The following is a 20,596-nucleotide window of genomic DNA, read 5'->3' as shown; positions in this document are numbered from 1 at the left end:
AGAAAATTGCATGAATGTTCCTTTATTTGTTTGCTTTTTTCTTAATTTTCTAGTTTAAAAAATTGGAAAAATAAATAAATAAACTGATATAGATTTAACTTGGAAATAACACTGAAAATGTTTTCATTCATCCAATTAAAAATGTTTTGGGTAACAATAAAAGTAAAAAATAATATTTTCTATGTCTATAAAAACTATACAAATTATTTTCTTAAATGAGAACTTTGTTTTGTTTAAATCTATATCTTATATTGTTTAGGGCAAGTTATTTATTTTGCATTGGTTCAAGTTATAAAATATAGATGTGAATCATTACCCTCATTTTTTTTTTTATTTGGATGAATGAAACTATTTTTTCAGTGTAGAATAGTGCGAACTGTGCTTCTTAATCACATTTACAGTGTGCACATAAAATGTATTTCTAACATTCAAAAGAGTAATTAAATTTTTAGAAACAATATAGCTTCTGGTAATGTACTTTCATAACACGCTTCGTTCTGCCTGTTCAACATCCCTATTCACTCCCTACATCTGTCTTCTCATGGAGAACACTCCACGTTTAGTCTCCTCCATGTATTTCTCTCTCGACAACAGTGTCACATAAATAAAAATACGCCTGTTGCACACTATTGATATTAAAGTTCCTGTAGTGGCTGTAGTAAAAATAGAGCTCCAACATTAATCACTGTACTCCTCTGATGTAACCAGCTCATCTTGAGTCACATGTCAGACTTGAGCTCTGGCTCTGTGGATGTCTGGCACTATTGTGGCAGTGGCACCCAGCGGCATAGAATAGGCTGTGCTTAAATTCTGCAGTCCAACCACCAGACACTTCCAGCGGTAACTGAGAGCTTTCCCCATATTCTGGAAAAAAACAAAGATGAATGAATATTAGGTAACACTTTATTTATGGTCCACTTCAGACATTCTCAGTAACTTTGCACTACATGCAAACTACCAATCATTTGAGTGTTAGTAGATGGTCTGCTTATATCTACTAAAACTCTGAGTTCGCTGACATGTAGTTGCAAAGTTACTCAGTAGAATGTCTGAAGTGGACTATCAAGTGTAACTGAAAAAGACTATCAACATAATACAGTTGTATTAACAATATGCAGAGTCCCCCATGATGAAGCAGCTTGTTTTTAAAGGTTATTATTATTAAAGAGAACCTATGGTTAAAATAGTTTATTTTAATAGATTAAAAATGTCCGTGGTAAAGTAATAACGTTCATGATCTTGAATAAGAACAGTAAATAAAATAAAAACTAGTTGTTGAGAAAACAATTAAATAGTTTAAAATAGCGAATATATAATAAAATAAAATAAGAATTAATTGGTCTGTTTACGTTACATATTTTAGAATTTTAATTAAACATCATCGGCTACCCAAAACCAGCTGTGAAATTCTATAGAAAAATACATTTATCAAATAATTTGTTGTTGATTTACAAATCAACTATAATGTTTCTGTCAGAGCTGTTTATAGCCTATTAAATAATTGTTTCTGCGTTACTCAGACAGCATGTGTCAGCTAATATATTTACCGTGTAAATAATCAGGATCAGACAAACAAGAAACTTTCAAAGTTAATCACGTACTTTTCTTAATTTTTTATATTTGTCGTGTGTTTTTTCTTTATATGGTCATCTCGTGGTGGGTCAGTATCGTCCTCAACCAGCGGTTGGTATTTCTCAGGTAGAAAAGCGATGTGCGCTTGTTTGGCGGACTTCCTTTTCTCGTTCACGCGCTTGGATGAGTCCAGCATATGCGGCTCGTCCTGAACATTGATTTCTTCCTCAGTTGCTTGATCGTCGTCAGTGTGAACTGTTTTAGATTTGTTCTTCTTTTCCTGCTTGAATTCGACGCGTTTTCGATACATCTTATTTGCATTAAAGTACGCTGTCCATTGGAATCATCTGAATGTGTCAGGTGCGAAGTTCACGAAACGAAACTTCGACCGGAATAGTTAGGCGCATGCGCAGGTAGGTGCGGGGCACTGCGGGCTAATTACTTTGACAGAATCGCTAGATATGCAGCCATTATTACAAACCTGATGTTATCTGTTTAGACTGGTTTTAGTAGCCTATCACTTTTCTTTTTGAAACTGGTATTCACTAAGTGTTATGCTATAATGCTACTGTCTTATTCCATTACATATAGCTACATATCTGATGACTTCAACTGAAGAACTTGGACAAAGTTCAGCTTGAGTTGTAAATTTTAGTGTGTGAGAGGCATGGAGTTTATTTTTTGGTTAGATTATTTAATTGTAGGTTTTGATGTGAAATACATCTTGTTGTATTTTAAATACATCTTGTTGCATTTTACATCTTGTTGCATTTATATATATATATATATATATATATATATATATATATATATATATATATATATATATATATATATATATATATATATATACTTTTGTTTTAATACAAACATCAGTGGTAAAAAACATCAAATATTTTTATGCAAACTACATTTTATTTGCAAGTGCACAAATACCAAATACATTATATGCATTGTGACATAAAAAGTTGCTATTTGTTTTGTTTTATATAAAATACTTTGTTTTGATTTGATTTGTAGTTTTAAAGTGGTAACTTTGTACCTCACTGTCACAGTGATTGTGAATATACACAACAGTCTTAAATAAAAAACTATATGAAAGTTACTTTAGGTGTTTAACATATCAGCTTGGACTCCTATATACTCCACTCTGCCTTAATTGATGTATTGATTAGATCTGTCAATCAGGTTTTATGGCATGTGTTTATTATTTTATTTTATTTTTATTTATTATTATTGTGTTATCCCTGTGTTAAAGGATTTACCTTTAAATTAAGTTAAATGAAGTTGATAAACATTTTTCAAATATGGAAGAATACCATAGCTAGTGTCAGGCAAGTATTTATGATGTCCTTGAACAGAAAGTCACTAAGACTGATGTAAAACTTTGTCAGATTGTTTCAAAAGGTTTAGAGGTAAGTGCATAAAATCATGTTTGAGATTCATCTAAATTACATGTCTTTTGCCATTTTTATTGACATTTTTGAATGGCATTGTTGAAAATTAACATTTCATAATTTGACCTTTTGTCCATAGGCAGTGAATATTTGGCTGGGTAAATTAGCAGCAGGCAGTATACATTTGTGAACCTAGAGAGGAGCAAAAGAAGCACACCAGTGCTCACTATGCCATCTTTGCCAGACAAATTAGATCTTAAATCGTGAGTGATATTCTAAGAACTTTTTGTTATAAAAAAAAAAAAACCTCATTAGATACAGGGAAGACTAGGTCTAGGTGTCACATGAGAACTTTGTCCCAGGGCATATGTAGATGATTACTGGGGCATGTTGTCACAAAAGACAAGCCATTTTAACATTTTATGTAATATAATGAGAATACAGTGATGTGTGTTCAAAGTTTAGACCGGGAATCTTTATTTATAAGTATATTATATACATTGATATTCACTATAAACTTTGCTCTCTTTTTATGTTCAGTGATGCTTTGATGAGGTACCAGTTCAACAAAGGCAGACTCTCCATTTCACTTCCTCTTCTCTGAGGAATGTCATCTGCTGAACTCAACATCGCTCCCACCCTCACGCTCACACACACTTAAAATTCCCCTCATAAGCCTGGATATTCCTGAGAACAATTTCAAGTTACTATCATTTACAATTCCCAGAGCTTTAGGCTTCTTCTTACCTATGTTAAATGTAACAGAAGTGTCTATCAAGATGAACAGCAATGTTTATGACTGGGAGGGCTCTATCTTAATAGGAAACAACACCGTTATGTTCCCAGTTACATTGCTAAGTACAAAATGATGGCCAGCTGCCCCATGATACCCCTGTCATACAAAATTGAAGGGATTCAAGTCAAAATCATATTAAGCTAATCTACAAAGATAATTCTCATAATGGCAATCATCTTTGTAGATTAATCTTAATCTTCAGTTTATTGGAATTCGTTTTACTTCACTAACATCAAAATATAGATTTTTCACGTAGGTACGGGCATGATCACTGGTACAGTTGATGATACTTTGAAGTACCTTGTGTCTCGATCGTCAGCTGGAGTGCCCATGAACTTCAGTAGAAGGCACTCCGGACTCACTCAGGACCCATTTCCAACTCCATTTCCCAGAATCCCGTGTTTAGGGTTAATCACTACCAGGAGTTCCTCATTACCACTCCCCTATATAAACTGTGTTTGGACTCTCTAACAGGACGAAGTCTTGTTTAGTTTTGTTTGGCATTTCCAAGCACTTTCCCTGTGTTTGTTCCCTCCGTGTCTGATCTTGGATTGTTTATATCGACTTTTATTCTCTGCTGCCTGCCCCGACCTCTGCTTGTTACTGTTGCTGATTCTGGATATCCCTGACATCCCTGATGCTTTTTTCTCTGATCATTGCCTGTTTGACCATTCTCTTTATTAAACCACTGCATATGGATCCGAACGTCTCTGACTCTATGTTTCACCTTGTAAATGGATCTATCAGTCATTGTTTACTTGATGCCAGCCTGAGTGTCTTCGAAACTATGAGTATGACTGATAAAATCAGTGTTAGGGCCAACTACAGGATTGAAGCATCTATTCCAGTTGGCCTGCTGTGTATTATTTGGCTCAGTCAGCTTCCATGAGTGATGAGATAATTAGAGATGGAAACTTTGATGGATTTATCAGGATAGAGTCCAGAGTGAAGTTTGACTCCTCAATCATCCAGTGTCAGAATGTTATCAAAGGGTCCTTTGTCAATGGTCAGTTGTCACTTTTGTCAAAAAAATGACATTCTGAAGCATATAGTAGAGTTAAAGCACAAGAAAGGCTTTCTGTGATGTCAGATGGTAGTATATGATGGCACTTGGAAAATAGCTGCGCTGTAAAGCTGAACTTGATGTTACGAGTGAAGAAGCCAGACTGAAAGTTGAAACCCAGCATTTTTGTATACTTTAAGTCATTACTTTTAGTCAAGCTGCAGTTACCAACATTTATTTTGGTAGTTATTTTCTATGTGCACTCTTAAAAATAAAGGTGCTCTAAAAGGTTCTTCAAGCAATGCCATAGAAGAACTATTTTTGGTTCCACAAAAACACATTCAGTCAAAGGTTTTTTTTTAAAGAACCATCTCTTTCTTATCTTTTTATAATCTGAAGAATCTTCTTTCACCACACAGAACCTTTTGTGACAGGTTTTTTATGGAACCATTTAGTCAAAAACCTTATTCTATGGCATCGTGAAGCACCTTTATTTTTAAGAGTGTAGTCTTCAAAGAAAAATAGTCATTCACTCTTCTCTCTTTAGACAATTTATTTACATTTTTTTTTCAAATACCATACGTTATTGTAGGTCCTCTATGCCTCACCTCTCTCAAACACTTATGTCACCAGAGGGTCTGGATTTAATCTCATTTGACTTTACTGAATATGTGGAAGAACTATCTGAAAATCAATAGAGTTCACTTAAATGCACAAAAGCTTATTTTAACTTGATGTAACTTCTTGACTGTTCCACTCAGTATCCCAGAAATTAAAATCTTTGAGGACGTGTAAGACGTCCAGTGTAGGATGTGTTTACATAATCAAAGGGTGCTTATGCATTCTTTTTAGTGAAATGTTGAAAGAATAACATTCCTCAGGTCATCAGATAGTGGCTTGTTGTTGCTGCAACAGATACAACAGATGACAAATTCTTAGAAATGTGCTTTATACAGTAGTTCAACAGCATTGTTAATATTACACCATTGGATTTGTGATGGTGTTTGCAGCTTTTGGCCAAAAGAGGGCGATGTCTCCGTGATAACAGCACGACTATGGATTTCACTTCTTGCATCTCATAAGACAATAAATGGTTAACCACTCATGCCATTACACTCCACTCAGTGCATGGTCACACCAGTCTAATATAGTTGGTTACATTCCCACCATATACTGCCCCTGGTTACCTGGCGGGGAACAGTTCCCTCCTGCCGTTATTTCATATAACCTCATCAAAAGAGCCCCAAAACAAATGTTGCTAAGCAGAGAGACTACCACCTGTTTGGAATCTGGACCTGTGCTGTGTCCAAGTGCGCAATGCTTTTCCCACAGCAGTCTTTTCAGACAAGGTCAAAGGTCATCAGCACTAGAGTGGGGGTGTGAGGGATGTTGGCCTTTTTTTTTTTTTTTTGGGTACCTGAATGCAGTACATTATTTTGTTTCTTCTAAACTGACAGGCACAAATCTTTAGACTCGCTTTAAACTAAGCATTGACTGAGTGTATCATGACATTTATACCCCAAATAATGTCTTATTGCTCATCATGCATCAACACCTGTATTGTTTCTAAGGAACTTCCTGTCAATATTTTGCCAACCACTTTGCAGTATGGCACTAGATGATGTGTTCCTGAAACATTCAAATATGATTTTTTTTCCATCTAAATCTTATGCAACAGATGGATAACTCTTTCTTTCACCCACCACTGATATTGAGAAGTGTGAAGTTTGATGACAAGGAACATTTGTATTAAAAGCATAAAATTGGTTTGGTGCATCAATATGTTGCGTTTCCATATAGAGTTCTTCAGGATGTGACTTTTTTTCGTTTTGTCTTGCCAAAAGTACTATCAACATTAGTGCCTCTGCCCAGAATAAATGGAATTAAAGCAGTAGCCTGCTACCATATTCATGATGAAGTGCTTTCTTAGGAAATACATTTTCCATTTCTCTTGGCTTTCGTTCATTCGCTTGTCAGAGGTTTAATGTAACACTCCAATGAGTATGGCAGTAATTATTCAGCCATGGACACTTGGCAAAACAACTTAGTTAATGCTTCACAAGTAACTGAGTAGCGCAGAGTAGCTGTCTGCTGTTTTCTGAAGGATTTCCAAATGGAAGTGACGAGTAAATTGGTCGCTATCCATTTTTTTCCCCATACCTCTGGGGTTTTCCTATCCCAAGATTCACATATTATATTTCTGTCTGAAATTTGAAGAAGTATCAAAAAAATACACTGAAATACTGGCTGATGCTGTGAGTGAAAGGACGTTTGTTGGTAGTTTTTTCAAGGTCTCCTATTATTATGGACCCCCAGCATGTGAAGATGAACAGGATATAGAGAATCTGCCTCCCAGTTGTGGCCCCCAACATTTTTTTAGTGCATGTGATCACCCAGACATAACATATTGCTTTTTCCTAACAGACAGTGTTCATGCATTGGGTTTATTAAAAGTTCAGTGAAGATTGCTTCTTTTGAATTGTGCACAAATTCGACTTTTAGCTAAATCACATTTAAGCAAGAATGAACTTGAATGATCACAACTTTGTAAAAGACATTGGTCAAAAATCAATAGCCACCTGCTATTTTTTATTGTTTTTTTTTTTACTGATGATTCACTCCTAAAGATAAATTTGTATTATTGCAACAGTACAAAACATCAAATTCTCATAATTAAAAAAAAATAAAATACATACATTTGCAAGAAAACCAAAATGGTGTATGAAAATGTATCTTGAATTAAATTATTTATTTTCCTTATTGGCAAAGAGTTTTATCTTTTTTAAAAAACACTGCATATCTAACAAAATTATGTTTGACAATGGGGTAAGATATTAATCTTATTTCTTGATACATTCTCTGAAGTCTTACTATAATCCTTAATATTCAATAAAATTTTACTCATGATAAATTTTTGAAAAAAAAATATTGGTAATTTGCAGTGAAAGTACACTTGTTGGTGTTGCACATTTAGCCAGAAGTCACAAAGTTAAAATCCTAAACCGAGCAGCTTCAGTAACACAAGCACAATCCTTAACAAGACATATTTTATAACAACATCCCCGATCTTCAAATATCCTTGTGCTGGTTTAGTGCCAGCTATAAATAATCTCATTTTAACAGAGGAAAAGGCTAACAAGTGAAAACAAAATCTCAATGATTTACAGGGAGTGCAAAAGGCAATAAAACATGCGCTGCTCTACTCCGCTCCACCCACTCCACCATCCAGACCTGCTGGAAACTGATAAAAATCATATTGCCATATGAGTTCAAGCTTCTTAGCTGTTTTGCTTTTCACTTGACCTTCTTACAGATCAAACGGTGACTGTCTCTCTTCTAGTCGCTGGCATTTGGGTATCATCAGATCCTCACACCAGCATCATATTAATAAGGTCATTCATTTTCAACAAAGTTCAGACTGATTGACTACAAACTAGAATGAAGATTTGCAAAAGATTGAAACCTGTCTACTGTCTTGTTTCAGCCGACCAGGTGGCTTAACCTTTTAAGACCCTGTAGCCTCATTTTAGGACATTGTATTTTAGTGAATTTCTCTGAGACTGTACATTCCAGAGTCTGGATGTCCTGTAGAGCACATTCAGGGCTTTTCAGAGATACCAAATGACTGGATGTTTCACTATGATCACTCCCTCTCCTTGGTCATCAAAAATGTCTGAAAGTATAGTGACACTCTTATGAAAATATAATAATATTTTATAATTATCACTGAAATCTGTCTAATTTTTAAATTGTGTGTCATAAATCAACATATCAGGAAAATGTTATGGGGTTCAATATCAAAATATGACTTTCTGTTATGAAACGGGACGTTGATTTCATACATGTCTTCATGTAGGACACCGGGACTAAAAACATGTTTATTAAGCATTTTGGGAGACATAACAAATGAATAGGGTAAGAAATTATATTTCAACATTCTATGAAATATAACATATTATTATGAAAATCGTGTCAATTATTAAAATATTCTTTTTTCATTACATGTTGCCCCAAAAACACATTAATATGCAAATTAGATTTAGTTTATAGATAAATTGTGTATATAATGAAAAAAACACATTTATCACATTTTAAACACATTTTGCAGAAATAAAAATGGTATATTGAATCATTCTGTTATAACATAGTTCGAAAATCATCTTTATACAAAGTTTGGTAAAAAAAAAAAAAAAAAAAAAAAATCTTGAAAACTAAAAATTTATTGGTGATTTAAAAAAAAAAAAAAAAAAAAAATCAATAGTTTTTGCCTCTGCATGTTCATTCACGTATTTGTGTGGGTGTGTGTTTTTTTTTTAAGAAATTTAGTCCCGATGTCCTCTACCATAGCATATGGTATAGCATAACTTATAAATTATATATATATATATATATTTTAAATTACATTATATTAAATGCTCTAAACAATATAAAGACGTGGAAAAACCTTTTTCTTTTTCCTAAAACATTTTTCTCAGGCCTTAAAAGGTTGAATGAAACTTCATGTGACACACTGGTCTTTTTTTTTCTTCAAGCAATAAACACCAGTTAGAATTAGAGTTCTGGGAATTAATTTTATACATTTTCCTATTTGTACTTCTTTTTCTTGGTCCACCATAGGGTTGAAAATCCTCTCTTATAATCATCTTTGCTATGTCTGTTCATAAATCACAGGGATTTGAGTCTATAGGGGAAACTTTTAAAAAGAAAGTTTGAAAGATGAGCAGGTTTCAAATTTCCCATTTGTACCATTACTAATATATTCATAACATGCTCCCATATACTCAAACTGTGCAGAAGCATGAGGCCTTTCTTCAAACTTCCACAAACCTTAACTGGTAATAATGAATTAATGTTTTCTAACTTTTTTTTCTGTATTTTTATTGTAAATGGAAGATATAATTTCACCACTATATTTCGTTTTTACTGTCATACATATTGTAATATAACAATATTGTGGTGTTTTCTTTCAGTTTGTATGAATGTCTACATTACATTTGATTTGTAAACATTTCTTCAAATGCATTTTCATACTGAATACATCACAATTATGAGAGCATGCAGGCTTGAAATAATGAATTACCTTCTACACTTTAAAATGATGATTTCATGTGGTTCCTGACCATCTACTGACATATCCAAGACACTTGGAAGCTAAAATAGGTAGCCTGTTTTACATTTCCTCTATATGGTGCTCAGTCAACCGATGAAAATTCATACCATATAATACAAACAGTCTCAAATTTATAGTTTTAAGCTGGACAGAGCTGAAAAACATAAGTGTTTCTATAGACATAGAGGCTTTTAGAAATGAAACAACAAAAGTAATTTACTTATTTTTGTTGTAGGACCATGATGTATATTTATTTCTTACAGTTTGTTCTTAGTTTAGTTAGTTTAAATTCAAGTCAGCACTTCAGACATAAAGGCAACCCCCATGTACCCTCAACATTTCGGCTGTTGTAATATTGTAAGAATACAATATTACCTACTTATTTGAATTTTTTGTATTTTTTTTTCTTTTATTGTGTTTTTTGTTCTGTTGCTGTCATTTTGTTGCACTGCGGAGCTTCTGTCACGAAAACAAATTCCTCGTATGTGTGAACATAGCTGGCAATAAAGCTCATTCTGATTCTGATTCTGATACTGATACTGTAATGGGCATCTCTTTAATTACATAACAGATATTCCAACCCATTGTGCAATTGTTGGAAGGCAGATGCTGGCAGTGGTGACAGTCTGTCATTCATCTTCTGCTCTTTGTGTTTAATTAATGGCAGCTGAGGGGTGACCCTAACCCAGTTTGCCCCATCACCCCCATAACAGAGACCTGCTGCTGGACAAAAAGCAGCACTGCCAACGGTTTCCATTTAAAATGTCCAATGCAATGAAATCTGGTGGATGAATTTGTCACAAGTAAAATGAAGGCAGGAAATGACATAATTGCTGCCCATCATAGACACACCACTACAGAGAGTGTGGTACTGTAAATGGGTAGTGAACCAGAAAGCAAATAAAATTGTGATTTAATGTTGTTTAGCATGATTTAAAGGTTAATTTTGTTATTCAAACCTTTATTTTAAAAGTTAAAGTCATAGCATATTTGGATATTATACATCTGAGAACATGGGCCAATATTTGAATTAACAAATTATAATTTACTGTAAAGTGCTACAGAGTGCTGTGTATTTGCCTGCATGTAAAATCATAAATATTATATATAGTTAAACAATAAATACACACACATATCACACATATATATTTATTTTATTTATAAAAAAAAAAAAAAATCAGTTTTTAACAAAGTTGTAAAAGACAAAACAAACTAAAATTAGCCAATATAAATCATTCATTAAAAAGTCACCATTTCAGCGCATTAGTTCCTACAATAAATTCAGTATTATTCTTTGAATAGAGGCACAGACAGCTAAATGAGAAAAGTTTTCCTAGGATGTACTGAGGCAGGATTTGGAGTACTAGTTGTAGTGATGAACAACTTGTTTGATAAATGTCTCTGAGTAACAAGGGGAGAAAGAAAAAACTGATGTGATCAGATATGACGGGCCAGGTGCTATACCAAACTCCAGGCACCCCCTCATCCTTCTGACCCCCTGCATGTGTAAATCACATCCTTTTCACTTTACACACACACACACACACACACACACACACACATGAAAACACACATGCTCTAAAGTACTAAAGGCCCCTGAGGAGCAAGACACTAATATGGTCTTTTAACCACACAAGGCACTTGAAGATTTTGGATGCATCTGTTTCTAACCAGTTTGGCTACATATTGTGTGGGTTGCGCAGTGCCTCTAATGGATAGCAGTTCCCCCTTGAGAGCTCAGATAATGTACCTCAACCTGTTGGGTCTGTCATACATGTAAATCACTCCAGCAGGTTTCAAAGTGTCTCTCTAAATCTTGTGACGATTTACAACCAAGCTGGAGCATAAAACAACAGCTGGCCACTGACTGAGCAACATATTATAGATATGACAGCAGAGTGAATCCTTTCTGTGTGGCACTTGGATTTTTGATACATTTCCAGGCATTTGTGTGTCAGATGTGTGGAAGCTGCTTTGAAACAAAGCAATTTTAAATCCTTTCAGTCAAAGTGGTTATTGTTATAATATATATTTTTCTTTTCACTTCCTTCATTTGTCTTTACAATCCCTCTTCTATCCTGAAATCATTTGATTAACCTTCAAATTAAATATGAACAGCCTTTTATGCTCATATTTATTTGCAAAACAAATCAGTGTTATTGCATTGGCCTTTGATTAAAAAATAAAGCTATTTCTTCACATTCAGAGTTTGTTCAGATAAAAATCACATTTACAATAGGATCTAGAAACTGCATTCATTTCTGACATTCCTCTCTGTGTGTCTGCAGTGTTTGTTTATGAATTAATATTAATTAATGATCAAGAACTCCTATAGCTCATTTCTTGTACTCACTTGTACTCACATCTAAACTGAAAAAAAAAAAATATTGTGAAACTTTTGATTAATTCTCTTGGTTAAAAAGGAAAAAAAGGGAATGTATCAAGAAAAACAGCTGTGTTTTTGATATATTTATTAATGAATGAATGATATTCACATTGTCATGCATCAAGATATATTCAGGAAATACTTAACATTATAATCTCTCTTTTTTCACATTTAAACAACACATCTCTCTACCAATATTTTGATACTGTGTTTTCACAGGTGCTCTAAGTGTTCCCTTTTGTCCTCAAACAGCTCAGTGAAAATGTGTTTGGCTGCATGTGTGGTTAAACTTTACATGTGTTTCCCGTAAAATATCATTATTATTGATTTGATTGAGATGTGAGAATGGCAGGTCAGAAGCATGGAATACTTGGCATACTCGCAGCAGGCATAATAGTATGTTTATGAGCAATGCTCTTTAGAGCAAGGCCATAAGCATATGTTTGAGAATGGATGGGACCAAATACTGCATGTGTGGGTCAAAGGTCATTAGACAATCGTAACACCACAAAATATTCAACTTAAGCTTATTTCCTCCTGTTTAAAATTCAAAAGGGATTTTCACACATATATTTACATTTGTAAACCCTGGGTTAAAGTCACCATTAAATAAAATTCAACAATTCTTATATTTTTATAGAATATTGCAGTGTTGGTGCTAAAAAAAACAAATAAACAAACAAAAAACAGCTCCCCCCCCCCCCCCCCCCAGAGAAACTCTGTTTAATCATGGTTAAAGGTGAGGATTTAAAAGACAATATGTATATATATATTAGAGCATTTCCCAAAGTTTTTATTCTTTTTCTGTTGAAATTGTAATTTGTAAAATGCTCTCATTTTTGTGAGAATGCAACGGACATAAAAGTGTGTGCTTGTGAGAAACAACATTTGACATGGCTTTGCTTACTTGTTAGTAAATTGAATAACTTTGAACAAGCATTCATTGTTTATACATTCACGTTATTTACCATTATTTCACTGTTAGATAGCTAAATTGGCAGCTTTCTGTCTGCTCTTTATTAATGTTTAATATTTGTTTCTGCAACCATCTTCATGACTAAACATTATTTTAGCAATAAATACCCCAAAACCCACTTCATTCATCGCAAAATGTATATTTTTTGTCAAAGTAACAGTTTATTAGAGTGAGTATGATTTATACTTTCCAGATTTTAAATGATGTTGCCAGGTGACACTGTCTCAGTATGCTTCAATGTGCACTTGCAGTATTGGATCTAAAACATCAAACATCGATCTGGTTGTTAATTACATATGGGTTTGCTTTCAGGTGAGAACTCACAGGACACCTGATTCTGTATGACAAATCTGCATCTAAGCCTTTGTCACAGTATCTGTCCAACATGAGAAAACACAGCTACAATTTAACTGGTATAATGTCATATTGCATGCTCTTTCCTGAAACTACTCTTGCTCTAATGAAAAGTGTGTGGAACATTTGTTCCTCTGCTTGGCTCCCAATACTTTATTTTTTACCTGTTTTAATCAGTTCATTTCTTTCAGTGATTGACTCATGATTCTGTGCTAGTGTGTTGAAAGAATATTGAGATTACTGCGTAAGCCAGTGTTGGAGACTTTTGTGCTTTGCTTGGATTTAGTGCTGACATATTACTGGCTGTTACAGCAGAGGCAGAAAATCAGATTTAACATATTTCTGTACGAGAATGGATTATGTCCAGATATCAATGTGGAACTCATGATGTGTTAAGACTGATATTTAAAACAGTTGCAGTTGAGACTAATTGGATAGGCATGCATCAGATGGCAGTTAGTCTGTTACTATGCATCCATCTTTCTGAAAGCTCACAGCGTGCATTTAGATAAAAATTCCATTTGATATACAAAGGTAAATGTATTTATAAAGCACTGCTGTGTGTGCGGCCGTTGTGACCCGCAGATATGAGTCCTCACATCAGAGCGATGATTCAGGACATCTGCTGAAGCTGACCAGTTCTGGGAGGTCAAAGTGAGTGTTTGTAATACAATGTCATGACAGTGGCATAATGTGATCGGGCTGTTGCATGAATTCATAATTAAAGCAGTGTAAAGATGTATTTAGCAGACCCACTTTCTCATAAGGCCTGGGACAACATTCCCAGTTGTCCAGCCCTAAATATGTCCTGTCTCCTATCAAAGTAGGAAATGCTATCATCTTTTTTTTCTTATCTTTTGTTTTTGTTTTGTTTTAAAATTAAAGGAAATCTACATTTTGTGCTCTCTCTTTCTCACGCATACACAGATGACCTATTGCAGGCAATGGGGTACATAGTTGTGCCGATGATACAAACTATTATTGGAGTGTGTAATGAGGACCCCCATGGCAAATCTGTTGTAAACAACAATCAATGAAATATGAGGTTATGGTTCAAAACATGTAATCTGTTCAGTGAAAACACTATACATTAAAATTTACCCTTAATATACTGAAACACCTGTTTGTTACTGTTTCTTGTAATGTGAATTAATCGTGAGGTAGAGAGCCCAAACCCTTCCACCTGCCAAGAAGTCTAAATATACAATATTTAATTAATTAATTACCCCCTACCATTTGTTTTTAAAGTAGTCTAATTGTTGTATTAAATGAGAAATGTATTGATTGGACATTACAAAAACTTAGCTTTAGAAAGACACATTTTTATTCACCAAATAATTTATTACACACAAACTTTAAGGCTACATTGTGGCCATAATGTTGTTTTCAGAAGCTGCATCTGAAGTGGCATTTAGGCATATTTACGCTGTGTCATAAATGCATTTTACACTGCTATTAGAATTGCATAAATAATGCTGTGAGATTAATTAAGCATCAATTTAATTTAATAATTGAGACACATACATACACTCAGTGGCCACTTTATAAGGTACACCATGCTAGTACCGGGTTGGACCCCCTTTTGCCTTCAAAACTGCCTTAATTCTTTGTGTTGGATTTTGGTTCATATTGAGATGATAGCATCTCATTGTCATGTTCAAGAAACCACTCTAAAATTATTTGAGCTTTGTTACATGGTGCATAATCCTGTTGGAAGTAGAAATCAGAAGATGGATACACTGTAGTGATAAAGGGATGGACATGGTCAGCAACAATACTCAGGTAGGCCGTGGCATTTAAATGATGTTCAAGTGGTACTAAGGGGCCCAAAGTGTGCCAAGAAAATATCACACCACACCATAACACCACCACCAGCAGCCTGAACTGTCGAGACAAGGCAGGATGGATCCATGCTTTCATGCTCTTTATGGTAAATTCTGACCCTACCATCTGAATGTTGCAGCAGTAATTGAGAATCATCATATCAGACAATGTTTTTTCCAATCTTTTATTGTCCAATTTTGATGAGCCTGTGCAAATTGTAGACTCTGTTAGCTGTTCTTAGCTGACAGGAGCGGCACCCGGTGTGGTCTTCTGCTGCTGTAGCTCATCTGCTTTAGGGTTCGATGTGTTGTGCATTCAGAGATGGTATTCTGCATCTGGCACCAACAACTATATCACCACATCTAGATGCCTTAATGCACTGAGTTGCTGCCATGTGTTTGGCTGATAAGAAATTTATGTTATCAAGCAATTGAACAGGTGTACCTAAATAAAGTGGCCGGTGAGTGTATAAAATACTCTAAATATGAAACTAAAACTGCCAGTATGGGGTGGCAAGTCACTGTCTAAATGAGCAAGTCATTCAGTCGTTCAGCTTGTTTATACAAACGGCTGATTCACTCAGATCTAAGCAAGTGATTGTCTTTATGATTGGACATTAAATCACTGGCACATTTTGATTGCATTCAAAAACAGTTCTGCTCTGGCTTTTTTTGGAATTTAAAAAAACATTAAGCAAAATAAAATATATGAAAAATCATTATTGTTTGAATATATTTTCCTCTTAGCTCCTCTTAGTTAGTAGGACTTGGCTTTCTGACTCAACAATTCAACATATCAACTCAAGGACTCAACAATGCCAAAAATTCACATTAAAATAGTGAGATCACATAAAATCCTCAAAGTTTTATATTATATAAAATAAAATGGCAAAATCTATTCTATTCTTTTCTATTCTATTCTCATCCTCATTTGAGGATAGGCCATATAAATGAATAACATTGGCACTGCTATGTACATAGCCTGTTTTATTTTTTATTTTGCAGTTTATATATATATATTGTTTTTGAAAGTTACATTTTGAATGTCAGACAATGTTTGCATGAACTTTAAATCTTTTTAAGTTTTGCTCAGCTTCAAAGCCTATGACTTCACTTCCATAATTAAGATCAAGCACCAAATAAACCTGTCCTGAGACAAAATGAATATCATAGACTGAGCTGTGTTAGGTTTTGGTTGCCAAGGCATAAATAAACATAACGGGCCCTATCTTGCACCCAGCGCAATTGACTTTGTACACCGACGCATGTGTCATTCCTATTTTGCACCTGCGCAAAGCGCGCTTTTCCCTCCACAGAAGCATGTCGCTAAACTAGTGAATGAACTTGCGCTCCCTGGGCGGTTCAGCGCAAAAAAGGAGGCGTGTTCCGGCGCAAACAATCCCTGGTGCTATTTTGCTGTTCCATTAAACAATTGCGCCACTGACCAGAAAAAACCTAGTCTAAAGTCAGTGGCGCGTTGCGCGTTGTTCATTATGCTATTTTAAGGGCGCATGCTTGACCATAATGTATAGCGTGCACAACGCGCATACACTTTGCTCATGTAATCTACACAGATGCAACAGTTATTTTTGCAAATCATAAATTGTTACACTAAAAAAATATTAACACATGAGATGACGGAAATCATTGTGGTGTGCCACGAAGATGTGAAAAAATAGGCATAAATCTAGCTTACAAATTATTCAGGCTAATTGTAGTCATTAAGGATCAGACCTGTTTGCCCAATAGTGGCAAGACATATAGGCTATGTAAGGACATCTGACAAATATGTTTGTCCGTCAAGAACCAGGAAAAAAAAATCTATGAAACAATTGTGGCTATTTCCTCCCACGCCTGTTTAACCGACGCAATTTTGGGTAGGTTTCTCCCATCCCCATACAACACAACTTTTCTGTCTTTCACTGCTCTTACAAGAACATCAGTCTCCTCGGCTGTGAACCGCTCCTGGCGTGCGCCTGGTAAATACGCCATAATAATAGCAATCCATAATGGAACTTGCGCACCTGCTTTTAAAGGGAATGTTGGATGACGCTCTGATTGGTTTATTTCACGTTACGCCCAAACCACACCTATGAATAATGAAGCTACTTCAGACCAACCCATTTTAGATTTGCGCCGGGCGCAAGAGCCATTTATCCCGCCGGGAAAATAGCAACAGCACCGAGACCCGCCCACAAAGTTACTTTCGCTTCGCGCTTTGACACTTGCGTTTCAGATCGTTAAAATAGGGCCCAACTATTGGAACTAGCCAAATTTGTGTAGCGGTGATTGGTACACAGGTGGGTGAGTGCGTCACAGCTATTTGAAGCATTGGACATAACACAGTCCAACAGATGCAGGGGATATGAAGAAAAGTTCAGTGAAGTTGGGAGTCTACCTTTTTAACACTTGGCCCTGCATCAAGAGGAAAACCCCTGTGGAAAATGTCTCTATGGGCCACCACTTTTCCCCTGACAGCAGCTGCTAACACACTGACTTCATGGAAAAGCTGTGTAGCCGCAGGAGCAAATGTTAAACACTAAAAATATTGTTTCAGATTATTATGCCTAGTCATAAAGACTATGTTAGAACTGACGCTTTAAATGCAACTTTCTTATTTGTACCTTTTAGTTTCTGTCATTTGAGATCACGATCAGTTCACCAAAAATGTATAAAAGTGTATTTATAAAAATAATTTCCCACCAACATGTCACTTCAACCTGTATGACTTCTTTTCTGTGGAACACACAAGAAAATATTTTGAAAAATCTACTGGTCATTCATGCATGAACTTACAGGGTTAATAAAAGCATTTTAAAGCATCAAAAATAGGTCAGTATATATCTAAAAATATATATTTCAAGTCTTCTGTAGCAATTTGATAGTGTGTGAGCTACGTACAAAAAGATAAAAAAGGAATTGTAATTGAAATAAATTTAACTGAAAATGGCCTTGGATAATTTATTAGAGATCAGTTCATGAGTGCAACATCCTATTCATGAACAAATCTGGCCCATTTTGTGAGCTAAAAAACTCTGCCTCAAAAAAGAACACATTTCCATCAATACGAATCTGTTGGAGTAAAGTGCACGTCATGTGAACCAATTTTATGATGATTTTTGGCCTTTTTTTGAAGCTTGAAATGTCGAGTCCCATTCATTGTGATCCCATGGAAAGTAAAATTATTCAAAACATATTCTTTTGTGTTCCATGAAAGAAAGAAAGTTATACAGGTTTGAAATGAAATGAAGGAAAATTACAGAAAATTACTGTTCCCTACATTTTTGAATGTTCCCTACCAGGACAACTTTGTTTTCCTGAAAGGCATCATGTCCAGGCAGCCATCATTTGTTCAAGTTTGGCTGTCAGTGAAGGGTTTTATGTTGTCACCAAATTTCAGACTTATGAAATCTCATCTCCAAGTTCCTCTTCCTTTATCCATCTCCAAAAATAGAAAGGAGACAAAGTCTCTTTTTTTCTTATTCTTGAACAATTTAAATTACCGTTTAAAGGTTTGGGGTTGGTACAAGTTTTTTTTTTTTTTTTCTCTCTTATGCTCATCATCAAAAGATTAAAAATTATCAAAAAAACATTAATATTGTGAAATATTATAACAATTTAAAATAACTATTTAAAATAACTTTTGTAGAAACTGTGAAACTTTTTTTCTGTATTCTTCGAAGTTCTTAGTTCAAAAGAGCATTTATTTTAACATTGGAAATGTCTTAAGTGTCAATTTTTATCAGTTGAATGTGTCCTTGCTGAATAAAAGTAGAATCATTCCTTTCTTTCTTTTAATTTATTTCAGTGTACATATAGCACTTTTTTTTATTTTCTGACATAAACGATAAAAAAAATAATTAAAAAAAGCGAGATACCCCAAATGCAGATGTGCTGCAGAGAGAACACAGTCCAGGTGATGACCTTAAAGAGGGCCGCTTTTCACCAGGCTCTGAATGTCACTGAGCATTGTGCTCAATAGACTCTTTATGGGAAACGGAGAGCCCATACACTGCCACTGTTATTGTAGAACCTGTGCCCTTTTCTCCAGAGATAACGGCAATAATCTATACAGTCTACCAGAGGCCCCCCTTGGCTCTTATATCTGTCAGGGCCAGCACAGGTGCTACTGTTTTAATGGGTTTGTTCTGTAAAAATGAGGGTGTTGTATTATTGAAAGGATCACACCGACTAGAAGGAAACAAATTCTGATTTGTCATCAGAAGACTTCTTTTCAACATTATGTAGTCTTAGTACACCATCTTAGTGTAAATGATAACAAACTGAACCTTTTTATTGCATGGTGTAAGAAAAGAAAATCATATGTGAATTTTGGAAGATCTGGATTTTTTAATTATTTTTACTCATTAATAGTTAGTTCTGTTCAAAATTTCCGATTGTTCATTGTCTTTTTCATGTAACTGAGGCATATATCTCCCAAAAAAGTTAAATTTGAGTCCTGTTAGACACACGCAAACTGACATGATATGTGTGTGATACATGCTAAATCACCTCAGTTCATGGAGCACACTAACCGTGTTAACTGAATAAACCACTGGATGGCAGCAGGTTTGCTGATTTTGTATGTCCCCTGCTGAGCTTGTGTGTCATGTTGTTTCCTATTTTGAAAGCTTCATAGTGGGAGATCAAATAACTTGTTAATAGTACAGCACTGAAATTAATCAGTTTACAAGGAACTGCCTACTTGAAATCTTGCTTTTATAGATCTTTTATACCAATTTTCTGAGGGAAACCGTTACCTACATGTTATTTATATTTTATCTATATAAAAGTGTTTTTATCTAAATCTTCCACTTTCGATAGCAAATTGCCATGTTTACAGCTAAAACAGAATAGATTAATGGTGATCTTGGGTGACCTTGGAGAATATGTAACGACGAATAAATACGAGAGGGATATTTTATGTATTACCCTTTATCTTTTTAAAAGAAGTAAAATTGCTTATGATGAGTCCTATTTAAAGTACAGAGATGTTCGATGGGTCAGGGATAGATATCCAGATGGTTTTGATTTACTGGAACCTGCTGTGCAAAGCACTCTGCTTGTCCCACCAGCTGCATCCAATACCCCACAGTATCACATTGTTTGATCATTCCTAATAATCTTACAGAGATTCCTCTTTCCTTTCCATTTTTAGTCAGTATGTTGGTTTCACTTG

General features: G+C 34.9%; 1 long non-coding RNA gene and 1 pseudogene across 1 annotated transcript; one reads left to right on the top strand and one right to left on the bottom strand.

Annotated features, from left to right (window-relative positions):
* Positions 1 to 418: 418 nt before the first annotated feature.
* LOC128031697 (uncharacterized protein C1orf115 homolog) lies at positions 419 to 1,983 on the bottom strand (annotated as a pseudogene).
* On the top strand, positions 1,850 to 4,458 carry LOC128031702 (uncharacterized). Its single transcript, XR_008188139.1, has 3 exons — positions 1,850 to 1,985; positions 3,109 to 3,232; positions 3,510 to 4,458. It is a non-coding gene; the product is annotated as an uncharacterized LOC128031702 (long non-coding RNA).
* The last annotated feature ends 16,138 nt before the right edge of the window (positions 4,459 to 20,596 follow it).

Source organism: Carassius gibelio, chromosome A17 (genome assembly GCF_023724105.1).
Source record: "Carassius gibelio isolate Cgi1373 ecotype wild population from Czech Republic chromosome A17, carGib1.2-hapl.c, whole genome shotgun sequence".
NCBI classification, from domain to species: domain Eukaryota; kingdom Metazoa; phylum Chordata; class Actinopteri; order Cypriniformes; family Cyprinidae; genus Carassius; species Carassius gibelio.
This window is presented reverse-complemented; position numbering and strand designations above follow the sequence as displayed.